This window comes from Danio aesculapii, chromosome 4 (genome assembly GCF_903798145.1).
Source record: "Danio aesculapii chromosome 4, fDanAes4.1, whole genome shotgun sequence".
Taxonomy (NCBI): domain Eukaryota; kingdom Metazoa; phylum Chordata; class Actinopteri; order Cypriniformes; family Danionidae; genus Danio; species Danio aesculapii.
In genome coordinates, this window is record NC_079438.1 from 51,015,302 (window position 1) to 51,028,577 (window position 13,276).

At 38.9% G+C, this 13,276-nt stretch overlaps 1 protein-coding gene across 4 annotated transcripts in view; it reads right to left on the reverse strand.

The window, feature by feature from the left end:
• The window catches only part of erc1b (ELKS/RAB6-interacting/CAST family member 1b), a 321,625-nt gene that overhangs the window by 46,168 nt on the left and 262,181 nt on the right, over nt 1-13,276 (reverse strand). The window lies entirely within an intron of this gene.

Here is a 13,276-nt window from a genome sequence, read left to right on the forward strand (position 1 = left end):
CTACTTCTTAGATTAGAAACGTGCTAATTTTTTGGGATAAGAGGATAAGTGTGTGGCGCTCATGTGGGCGGCATGATTTTGAATCCAGCATGCAACGTTTAAAGATTTACACATCATTAATGCAAAAAGTAAAACACCCTTAAAGACACAAAAATAATGTTCATTTTATATATAAAGTTTATTAGACATGCACTGAAACGGAAATTTTGATAGAGACCGATACTTCTATATTTTAGAGCCGATAACCGATATATATAGTCCAACTAATTTAATTATTGATTTGAAATTTTCAAATATAGACAAAAATCCAAAGATAATCCATTTGATCATCTTTAATATGTCAGGATGATCTCATTATCGTATTGGGATGATAACATTAACATTAAAAATATTAAGCCGATACTGTTATGACAGAAAATATATTGTCCATTCCTATACCTTTTATACCACAGGTGTCAAACTCAGATCCTGGAGGGTCGCAGCTCTGCACAGTTTAGTTCCAACCCTAATTAAACACACCTGATCAAACTTTGAAACTGGAGGAGAGTTGGAACTAATCTGTGCGTTTAACACCCGTTTTATACCATCCATTCATCCATCCATCCATTTTATTCTTATCCGGTGGGTGCCAGAATTATATCAAAAGTGCAGCTTTAGCTGTTTTTTGTTCAAGTCCTCAACATACAATTCCTTCTTATATTATGTCTAAAAACACAGCGCAAACATTCTTCAAAGCTTCTCATTTTATAGTATACATCACTATTTGATTCATTTTCCTTCGGATTACTCTCTATTTCAGACGCCACCACACCAGAATGGACCGCCAACTATACCAGTATGTTTTACGCAGCAGATTCCCTTCCAGCTGCAATCCAATACTGGAAAACACCCATACACACACACTAATACACTACAGACAATTAAGCTTACCCAATTCACCTATAGTGAACGTCTTTGGACTGTGGAGGCAACCGGAGCACCCGGAGGAAACCCAAACCAACATGAGGAGAACATGCAAACTCCACACAGAGATGCCAACTGGCCAGTCGGGACTCGAACCAGCGACCTTCTTGCTGTGAAGTGACAGTGCTAATTACTGAGCCACCGTGCCACCCCTACATAACAAATTAACACTTGGAATGGCATGAGGGTGAATAAATGATGACAGAGCTGTAATTTTTGGGTGCGCTATTAATGTAAACAAGTTGTAAGTTGTAAGTCAAAGTAGTCATTTTATCGGTCAGACATGTCTTTTCAATCAGATCACTCATTGTCCACAGTTTTTGCTAAGTAAAACCATTGGAATAGACATCTAAGGCACGAATAAGGGAAAATGCACAATTACTTTTGGCAAGTCGACCGTCACATCTGACTCTACAAACACACAGCAATGAGAATATTCGATGAAATTAATAAATAAGACATGACTTTCGAATGAGAGTGGACCCACACCCTGCCCTTCCGGATTCTTCGGCTTGTTTCCCGGCTGCTCCCTGACCAGAATGTGATGGTTGGGCTCCTTCTGTTTGGTTTTCTCACCCTCTTCCCTCCACCTCCTGCACTCCCCAATTTTTCTCTCCTATCCTCCCCCTCTGTTACAGTAATAAACATAACGTTAACCGACCGCCAGGAGTTTAATGGGCCACATGACCAACAGTTCTGCATTTTGGCGTCAGAATTAAACCAGTACAAGTGGCCTGGGTGAGAGATAATATCAGAAATATACAGTCAAGCCACAAACAAATTAAAACTGTGTCATTATTTACTAAGCTTTGCAAATTGTTGCAAACCTGTATTGTGTTACTTTTTTTAAGTATATGGAACAAAAAGCTTTTCAAAAATACCCTAATGTCAAACCTCTGGTTAATGACAATAATAATAATAATAATAATAATAATAATAATAATAATAATAATAATAATAATAATAATAATAATAATAATAATAATAATAATAATAATAATAATAATAATTTCTTACATTTATATAGAGCTTTTCTTGACACTGAAAGCGCTTAACACATTTTTGGAGGGAATCTCCTTATCCACCACCAGTGTGCAGCATCCACCTGGATGATTTGTTGGCAGCCATATTGCACCAGACGGCACACCACACACCAGCTGATTGGTGGAGAGGAGACAGTGATGAAGCCAATAATGATATGGGGATGGTTAGGAGGCCATGATGGGCAAGAGGCCAGTGGGTAAATTTTGGGCAGAATGCCAGGATTAAACCTCTGCTCTTTTTTGAAGGACATCCTGGGACGACCACAGAGAGCCAGAACCTTGGTTTAACGTCTCATCTGAAAGACGGCGCTCTGTTTGGTACTTTTCTCTATCCACATCGTTCCCAAATAAAAGACTTGGTGAGACATTTAGCATTATTCATAAATTTAATCACCTACACCCAGTCCTATCCACTACACTGTGGATTAAAACATTTTCTTAAACTATAGAAAATCAGACACAAAATGAAAGGAACTTCTGGCGACTTCAAGAAAACATTTAGATTATTTAAGTAAGTGGAATATTTCTTAAGTATAAGTACAATCAATTTCTTAAGTCATAAGTTTGAATATACTGCTTCTCTGGAAATACTGCTTTTCTTCCCACCAGTTTAAGATTGATAATTAACTTCATCTTATATATAATATATACAGTGCTCAGCATAATTGAGTAAACCCCATTTTGAAAATGAATATGTTTATCCATTTGTCAGTGAATATAGGCTATGTATTTTGGTGCATTTAAGCAAAACAGATTTATTAAACAGGTATATTTAATAATATATATATATATATATATATATATATATATATATATATATATATATATATATATATATATATATATATATATATATATATTAGCCACCAAACTAATTTGGAAATTGAAATATAATACAATTAAATTCAAGCAAAGTATTGCAAAAATAAAAAATTACAACCTACAAAATTTCAAATAAATTTTTCTTTTTTTTTTGTTTGCTTCTCTTGATTTTTCCTGTTTTGTAAATTTGTATTTAATATTTTTGTATAACATATACATTCAGATGTACTCGTTTTTGGACCATTATCATACGTCATTTTGTTAGATAAGCTCCAGAGTTGGCTTCAGTACTGACTAATCTAATATATATGCTCAAATATAATATTGTATAGCTTCCTATTCAAAATATGAATTTAAAAGAGAGATTTGTGAGGGGTGTACTTATATATGCTGAACACTGTACATATATGCTCAAAAAAGTCATAAAGATTTGGAACAAGGTTAGAAAACAAGCATCAACAGTATACCGACAGGGTGCCTCTGGATGCCTCAATTACTTGTGTAGGCACGACTCGATCTCTACCTGTTAACAAGCCACTTAGTCAGAGGTTAAATAAAAATATTGAACAAACAACCTCTGAGCAGCTCTTAGACACCCTGCACTCAACAACCTCTCAGTTTTTCACTCTGCCCCAGAAGGCAGCAGTAAACATGGAGGCCTAGAAGCGGCAAGGGGAAGCCATTATAGCCTCTGGGAAAAAAAAGAAACATTTTAGATCAACTGTCACTACCTCACGAGGAAGAAAATACCCCATTCGAGACAATTTGTTCCACATGCTCAGCGGGTTAGTGCGAAGGATTCGGGGCGAGAGTTCGGAAAGTCAGGCTAAAGCTCTCCAGCTTGTAGCATGTAAATCCTGGTACAGTCTTACATACACGCATAAAAGTTATCAAGATGAAGGAAGAGGGAAAAACAATTTTTGGCAACTCCGCTACCATTAGACAGACTCTACATGGCGTTCTCAGCGTGGACATGCATTATTTATTTCCTATCCTGAAGAATTAGAAAAAAGAAAAAAATAATAAACAGTAAAAACAAACTGTTTGGCTCAAAGCTGTAAGATTTCAGGGTTTGGAGGGCATAGAGCACCTACAGATGACTCTGGAGAGGCCACTGGAGAAAGAGAAACTCATTTGCAAAGCAAAAGAGAGAACGAGAGAAAGGGGGTGGTGGTATTTGCTTATTTGCCGGCTCACGAGTGAAGTGGTTTTCGATACCGACCGAGTTTAGTGGGGCGCAGGGACTCATAAAATGTTTATTGAACTGCACTGGGGAAATCTTTGCTCATAGGTCTGTACAATCAAACAAGTGTGTGTATACATGCACTGGGGCGCAATCTTGTTTCTGACATTGTGACTCACTCAAGAAGCAGTTCACCTAAAACATTTACTCACTCTCAAGGCATTCCAGACTTTTTCTCCAGCAAACGGTAATATTAAGCCTATGAAACACAAGCTTTTTTGTAAATAGACATGTGAATATATATATTTAAAATGACACGAGAGATTACAGGTTACTTATAATTTGGTTCATTCTGTTCTTTTGGTCTGCATCAATACAAAGCTGGTTTGCTCAACATTCACATTGTTATTTTCAAGACCAAGTTAAAAACACAAAAAACAAACACTTTCATCATACATTTTGTGAAGGAATCTTCAGAATATCCAAAATATGCTGCATGCTGGGCTGTATTATCCTTATAAAGTGGGTAACACTTTATTTTGATGGTCCATTTGAGTATTACTAGACTGTCTGCTTAATATCTGTTGATACTGCTGCTAAACAGACATTTAACTGACTATAAAAAACTTTGCAAGTACATGTCAACTTACACTAACCCTAACCCCAACCCTAACAGTCTACTTATAATCTATTGAGAATTAGTTGGCATGTAGATGCAATGTACTTTAAATTCAACAAACTAACCATCAAAATAAAGTGTGACCATAAATTGTGTAACAGAGTAATAACATTGTCTATACAATAACAATAACAATAAGTGCATTGTCTTTTTTTATAGTTGCATTTTGGGACATCAAGTCCTGTTTTGGTTCATTTAGATGTCTTTGCAATACATGTTGGATTCATAATTCATCTTAACCGCACCAAAATTGGATTGAAAGTGAACCAAGACCCATATTTTCAGTGGTCCTGGTCTGCTTGTTTGGTATGCATCAAGGTTTGGAAGGCAATGTGCACATTTATTTAAATCAACTGCACAAAATCAGAGTAATTGCACCTACTTCTATAGTTTGCTTGTTCGGTATGGCTTTAAATGTCAGTTTTTACCTAACCTTAGTTAATCATTTGAGTAGATTTGTATTATAAAAGTCAAGCTTTTGAAAGTGTGACAGAAAAACTAGTGTGAATATTTTTTGAAACATCATCTTTTGGGTTCCACGGTAAGAAAGAAAGTGTATCATTTTTCATTCAGTCAAACCGAGGAACCTTCTCAGGGTTAATAAAATGATTTATGAGGCAATACTGCAAATCTGCCATAATTTTCCTAAAACATGCCAGAGTTACTTAAACATCACTATACAGAGTTCCCTTTACCTCCCCCTCGGGCTGACCTGCTCTAACTTACTGAGAATGCAAACACCGAGATGATTTTCAAAACCGTTCAAGCTCACGCTGTTGTTTTGAAAACAGGTGAGGGGTGTTACACAGTTGCCACTTTCCAAGCGGAAGAGGCCCTCTGCCAGGAGATAAACTCGCTCCAGAGGGGAGAACCAGGGAGAGGAGACAAATTGCTACAAATGTCCATGTGTGCCCTTCGACCCTTGTCCATGATCTAGACAATGACATCATGTACCCAGCGTTAGTAGGAGCCACTAAACCTCCTGGATTTACTTTGGCAGAACATCCGACCTTCGCGCAATCTGCAGACGTGCCTTCAAAAACACGGACAATGGAAGACAAGCGGGAAGGAATCTCAGATGATGTCGAGCGGGTCCACGGGGAGGTGTTTGTGTATGTATGCGAGGAAAGAGGGAGGTGCAGGGGTGAGTGTTCGGAGAAACCGGATCTCCTCAAAGGGCCGGAGGGGTTCTGAAGAGCCGATCCCAGATGGCTACGGAACAAGGAGGCACACTCCGAACTTAACAGCTCATATGTGAGCCATAAAGCAAAGAAGAAAGGAAAGGTGGCCAGTGCTGGAAGAGGAGAGAAAAGTTGGTGGAGAACGCATGCTAGAGGCAACTTTTTGAGCAATCTTTCCGGGCAATATTGAAGAACGATGTTACATGGGTTATTTACTTTTGAGAATGGGCACCAAAGTTGTAACTGGATTCGATTGCACTAATTAGTAGCCCCGTGTCTCATTTGGTTGTATATTGATGGAATCAATTCCCAACATTGCTCTAAAAGTTGTCCATTGTATCATCAGCATTAGAGATGGACATGGGGAGAAAGGGGAGGTTGAGAAAGAATGTACCCAATTGTAGAACGAGATGTTTCAGCTAGCAGGCTAACAAGCAGACGGATAAGCGAGACTTGTGTTAAGAAGCCCTCCCTAATTGTAGGAGCCCCTTACATCCATGTGTAATAAAATTTACCATGAAACCAGATCCCCGTCTGAGTGGCTCATGGCAAGGGAATGGTTCTCTCTCTATGTGTGTGTGTACATGTGTGTCGGGGGTTCAGGAATCCAGCACATGGGGCTCTGCTTCTCTGCTTCCCCCCCCCCTTGTTCCAGGACCTCACTTTCCTCAAAATTCCTTCGGCTACAGGCAGTGATATGGACTTGATAAAGCAGAGCGGATGAGGGACACACACTGAGCCCAGTTGCAAAAAAACGCAATACAACTGCTCAAGTTACTGCCACCAGCACAAAACATCTAAAAGCATGATGCTGGAATGCTTCTAAGTGCCACACTTTCCTGTTCTTTCTACTTCACTTATCCTATTAGCATTTCCATCTTTTTTCTCCCTGCATACCTTGATTGCTTGTTTGGATTTTTCCTCTCCTGCTCTCTTTCACATTCACTTTCTCTCTCTCTCGGCTCTTATGATAATTGTCAGGAATGCTGACCTCAATTCTTTGGTTTCCTTCCCAACTGGAGAGCTCATTTGCTCACTTAATCTAATCATTTTCACAATTATTCTACTTCTCCACCATTATCATTTCTCTCGCCCCCTTCCAACCTTTCCCCCAAGTCTATTGCGACTCAGAAATGCTGACGCTTTGCCAAAAGATGGGAAAAAAATTGAAAAAACTCAAAAGCGCTGACTCACATTTCTCTGAATTCACTGTGATATCAAAGAGCTTTTTGTCAGGCTCATAATTGGGGTCACGGAAGTGAAACGACATAACGAGAGCCCTTCCTACCTCTAGAGTAAAGTGACCTCTTTATAGCCCTCCGTGACCTCAGGAGTTCACAACCTCAATCAACTTCCTCTCCATCCCACCTTTTCATGCCTTGCCTCATTTAGCTTTAGTATGAGACATTAAAATGACATGATGCCGTGTGTACGTAGTGCAAAAACTGCTGAAAAATCGCTTTCCCAATTATAAGAGCAAGGCTAATGGCCAAAACATGGAAACTCTGCCAGACACATGACATCTCCATCTTAAAGTTCTTCTGAATTAAGATTCACATTGTTTCCTTTAAAGTTAATAGACATCTCAGCCTGACTGAGGCACAGCACATTCAAAGTTTTCAAATGCACATGCAGTAGCTATTTATTGTGTGTTGAATGATGTAATCACCATAATTACTATATTTAAAAGTTGCATAATAATTGAGGAGGCGTTTAGCATTTCAAATCATGTTTCGTCTTTGGAACAGGCATGATTTCAAAACTTTGAGTGACACCGAGTTGTGACTGCACTGAAAAAGATTATTGAAGCTTTAAGGCTCTTCTACAAACCATTAGTAAAAAAAAAAAGGAAGAATGAGCAAGCCTGCCAGCATCAGTAATATGATCTGTGAATATCATGAATCCAGTCTACTAGAAAAGAAAACATTATTAAATCAGTAGAGGTATCAGTTGTAAATAAAAAAAAAAAGAAGGGATGCACTGACACCAGTATCAGATATTGTGTCGATTCTTGGTTAAAATACTCGTACTCGTATCGTACATGAAATGCCAATGTAATGCACCAATACCATTCAACAGTATTTCAAAACATGGATGTGATTTGTTGTCCTACCTGACTTCAATGTCTTAATGTATTAATTGATGTATATTAAAAGGTTAGTCCTTATAAACATTCATACATTTTTTTTCAGCTTAGTCCCTTTATTAATCCGGGGTCGCCACAGCGGAATGAACCGCCAACTTATCCAGCATATGTTTTATGCAGTGGATGCCCTTCCAGCTGCAACCCATCTCTGGGAAACATCCACACACACTCATACACTACGGATAATTCAGCCTTCTACCAATTCACCTATACCGCATGTCTTTGAACTATGGGGAAAACCGGAGCACCCGGAGGAAACCCACGCGTACTAGAACATGCAAACTCCACACAGAAACGCCAACTGACCCAGCCGAGGCTTGAACCAGCGACCTTCTTGCTGTGAGGCGACAGCACAACCTACTGCACCACCGCGTCACCCATCCTTATAAACAATCCATTTATAAAATACATTATTAACGAATCTATAGGCTACTGAAGAATAAACCGAACATGCAATATGATCCTTGCATAATGATGCAATGCCAAGAGAGTGAAGGTAACGTAAACTGCACACACTTGATTGTGTAATGTGTGAAGTCGTGGACGCAAGTCAGCACAATCCTTTAAATGTCCATGTTTAATCGGTAATCGATAAGGTCTAACAATTTACAGGGATATCGACAATGTGTGTATATTTTGGCTTAGAATAGCCTTCTCTTAATGATTTTTGCGTTCTTGCTACATGCAAAAACATTGACCACCTTTAAAATTAATTGCACTTTTATTGAAACCAAATCTAAGAAGTATGGTAATCAGTATCGGTAAGTACACAAATTAAAATACTCGTACTCGTATTGGTTTGTAAAAAAGTGCTATCGGTTCATCCCTAGAAAAAAGCAAGTCTATTTTATGTTCATGCCGACAAAATATTTAGTTAAAATTTAGTAAAATGTGACAGACATCCTCTTTTACAGGGTTTCTTAGCATTATATATAGTTATATAGTTAGTTAAAAGTCTATTAGGCGTTATTCACTTAATTACCATGGAATTATTCCTCATTTTAATGCAATTTAACTTAAATTTACTTAAAAACAGATACTTAAATTGTCCTAAAATTACACAGCGATTCACCCAGACAAAAATGCACAGCATAAATTATGGTATTTTCTTTTTTAAGTAACCTAAACTTTGTATATGTGTTACGCTTCAACATGAGCTCAGGAAAAGCAGTGTTTTATTAAAGCCCCTCTGTTAACAGTAGGAGTTTTAGATCCCTGATGTTCTCCAGGTCACCTCAAAATGGGTTTTTAACTCAGGTGTGTTAGAGAGTACACACATACTGTACACACTAACAATTTATGTAAATGTAAAACATGTTTGCCATAGGAACATCGGTATGTTTTCGGACAGATATGGTGTGACAAAAAAAGACAAACAAAGGCAATCAGAACTCAAATTTCAGTTACAATTCTTTCATTTGACTTGAAGCATAGAGCCTTTAAGCAAAGCTATGTTAAAACAGCACACTTTTACTACTATTGGCGAATGGAGCCCAAACAAGCATCTTCAACTATAAACACAAGAAAAATCCAATAAAAAGTCGGATGTTATTCAAGATAATGCACTAATATAAAAGGTTTCCACTGTCATCAACTGAACCTCACTATAGTTTTGTGAGCTTTGATGTTTGATGTGCTGGGCCTTTAGAGTTCTGAACAATAAGCAAGAGAGTAATGTGTTTGAGGACCAAAAGAAAGTCACAAACAGTGGAGAAGAAAGAGTTTGGTGCTCTGTCATGCTCTTTTTTCAGCCCATTAAAAGTAATTACTAAGTCTCAGAAGTCACTAAAGAGGCCAAGACATCAAAAGCAAAGATAACGCAAAAAAATACAGTCCCAGATCCCTGCATGAATAACAGTCACGGAGATAAGCTCCTTGGACAAGCATGACAGAAAGGATTCTACAGGGCTCCCATGATTGTGAGCTGTAGTGCTTCCAGTTTTAGAGGCCTGGGATTAAAATCGAACAGGGCAGATAACTGGGAAATGGGTGGAAATAGAATGGTCTCTCTGTTCTGGGTGCCCAGAGGGAAGCAAACAGACTCGGTTAGAATTAGACGGCTGGTCTTTGCCATGGCAGGATCAGCACTTTCTCTTTCTCATGCCATATACTGTATACAGCACCAAGTCAGAAGGGTGGTGGTATGGAAAATGTACAAATAAACTAGTTTTTTTTTCTTTGGTGCATGCATTTGAATAAAATATGAGTGGTTGCGGATGACTCAAACCACCTGTAAAAATATCAACAGCTAAAATATGAAGCTAAACATGGTGGCATTTAAAATACCAATTACTTTGTTGACATTCTTTACTGCAAAACATCATTGTGAAGTAAATGGAATCTTTTTTTCCTGATTGCAGTATAAGAGGCTAATTTTATGTTTGTGCTGTATATGAAATGACGTTTTAAATTTAATTGCGTTTTTAAATATAATTATAGTTCACTCTGACTGATCAGTCTGTACAAGAAACAGAACATTATTTACAACATTATTACATTATTACCAGAGCCACAGCAAAATGTCTTGTGGAAAAGCAAGACAGAAAACAGAAACCTCAATATGGCATAAATGCAAGTGTAACAGTAATGGTATAGCAGCAAGGTCAGTACAATTCCTAGCCATTTTGGCCTAGAAAATAGCACCTTTTCATTTTCTGTTAGTCTACATCACGGGTGTCTAAACTTTTTTTTGTATAAGGGGCCAAAAACCAGATATCATTGAGAGCCGTGATAAAAATACCAAACTACAGTATTTTACATTAAAGTTACCATGGGTAATATCCTAATGTATTTCATAATATTTGAAAATAAATAGAAAACCTCATTTTGAATAGTATTAACGCAGTATAACGTTTTAAATGATAACTTATTGTATTAAAAACATAATCACATTTATACCACAGTTGAGTTCAATGCTGAATACACTAGTCTAGCAGAATCTGCTTTGCATTGATTTGCTCACCAAAGTCTCTGCATTGTCCTCTATCCCTCCAGTGACAGTATGTATATTTTAAACTAAATAAAAGTATTTCAACTGAAACATTTAATTTCTGCTAGCTTTCTTTGTAGCTTAACAATAAAACAAACAAATAAAAGGTTATATTAAATATGAAATGGCAATCTTTAAACCAGGGGTGACCAACCTGTTCCTGAAGATCTACCTTCTGGCAGATTTCAGTTGCAACCTATATCAGACACACCTGCCTGTAATTATCAAGTGCTGTTCAGGTCCAGATTAATTGGCTTAGGTGTGTTTGTCAAGGTTGGAGCTGAAATCTGCAGGAAGGTAGATATCCAGAATCAAGGTTGAGCAGCCCTGCTCTATACCATCCCCATCATTCTCCTTCTCTTTTCAGATGGGATGGTGGGCCAAATTAAAGGTTACCATGGGCTAACTTTGGCCTGCGGGTTTGGGCATTTCTGGTCATTAACTACAGAAGAGTTAAGCTTTACAGTAAATAGGAAAATTATCGAAACTCTAGTCATTTTTGTGCGAGATGCTTATGTTTAAGTCAGATTCAATGATCTATGGTAAATTAGTAATGATCAATGACAGGGGTGTTCAAACTCGGTCCTGGAGGGCCGGTGTCCTGCAGATTTTAGCTTCAACTTGCCTCAACACACCTGCAAAGACATTTCTAGAAAGCCTAGTAAGATCTTGATTAGCAAGCCCAGGTGTATCTGATTGGGGTTGGAACTAAACTTTGCAGGACACTATCCCTCCAGGACCGAGTTTGGGCACCCCTGATCTATGCTAAGTTAAGCTAAAAGTGCCCCCGCCAGACCTAGATATTGGTTAAATACTCTAGAGCAGGGGTGGGCAAACTCGGTCCTGGAGGGCCGGTGTCCTGCACAGTTTAGCTCCAACTCTAATCAAACACACCTGCTTATGAATTTCTAGTGATCTTGAAGCCACTGATTAGCTTGTTCAGGTGTGTTTGATTAGTGTTGGAGCTAAACTGTGCAGGACACCGGCCCTCCAGGACCGAGTTTGCCCACCCCTGCTCTAGAGCATAGGTCTCAAATTCAATTCCTGGAGGAATTGAGGCACAGTTTTACTCCAACCCTGATCAAACACAGCTGATCCAAGTTGATGGTGTTCATGACTCTTTTGGATTATTTGGATCAGCTGTGTTTGATAGGGTTGGAGCAAATCTGTGCAGAGCTGCGGCCCTCCAGGAATTGAGTTTGAGGTCTATGCTCTAGAGGAGTAGTAAATAGGTTAAGAATCGAGTATAAATTAGGTACAGTAAAATAAGAAAAACCACAGGTTGTAATTTAGAAATGACAGAAGAGCCAGAAAATGGAAAAAAAAAAGAGATGTTGCCCCACCCCCTTATTAGAGTATCAGAACAGGAATCACTAGTAAAACAGTACTTTCAGTGCTGTAGAAAAGCAAAGTATCACCAACTATCATTAGCGACGCTTGGGCAAAACCCTGTAATAATAAAGCAGCCAAAACGACCTGCCAAAAGGGGCGCAGAGCACTCTAAAAAAATTCATTTGTCTGACCGAATAATAACAACATCGTAAAGCGTTCTCCACAATCGGAGATGCAGTGGAAAATCTCCATTTCCTCTCCTCCACAACGTCACACATTGGACAAGCTGGACACCCACAGGCCTTATTCAAACAGCCATTTAGCGGCTTGTGTTTTGAGGTCTCGTGTTCCGAAAACACAGCGACTCTTTTTTCCTAAACGAGCAGCAAGAGTTGCATCAGATCCAAGACAAATCCAGCGCGGATGAGCCACGACCTCCATTCGCAAGGCCCCCTTGACTCCGGCTCTGCGAGACCTTTAGCCAAACAAGATCCTGCAATGAATCGAATGCTTGTTGATGTTGTTGTTTGCATGTTTTTCTTTTTTCTTTCTAGACTTCTCTCTCTGTCACTGGCTGTTCTAATTTAGGCTCTGTGATCTCTTTAGGCCACAGCGTGGGATGCGAGGCGCCTACAGCTTAGAAAACAAGAGCGTTTTGAACCCTATAAAGGTGCACACAGTGGCCTTGGCATTGATTTGCCGCTTTCACATTTGAAGTTTATTCGTGGGTAGCTGTGAGACAAAACGTTTTTATTCCTCTGAGGGGTGCCCAAAACCACAGCTCTGCCGAGAACAGCAGGCCCGGAGGCTTTTACTCAGTTGGCATCTCTACCCATCCCGATGCCGCCGTCGCCCGAAGCCATGCGAGGACAGCGGGGCCTTGCAGCAGGTAATGAGAGTAAGACGTATCGACCCAAATCTGCAGTTTGCGAGGGGAT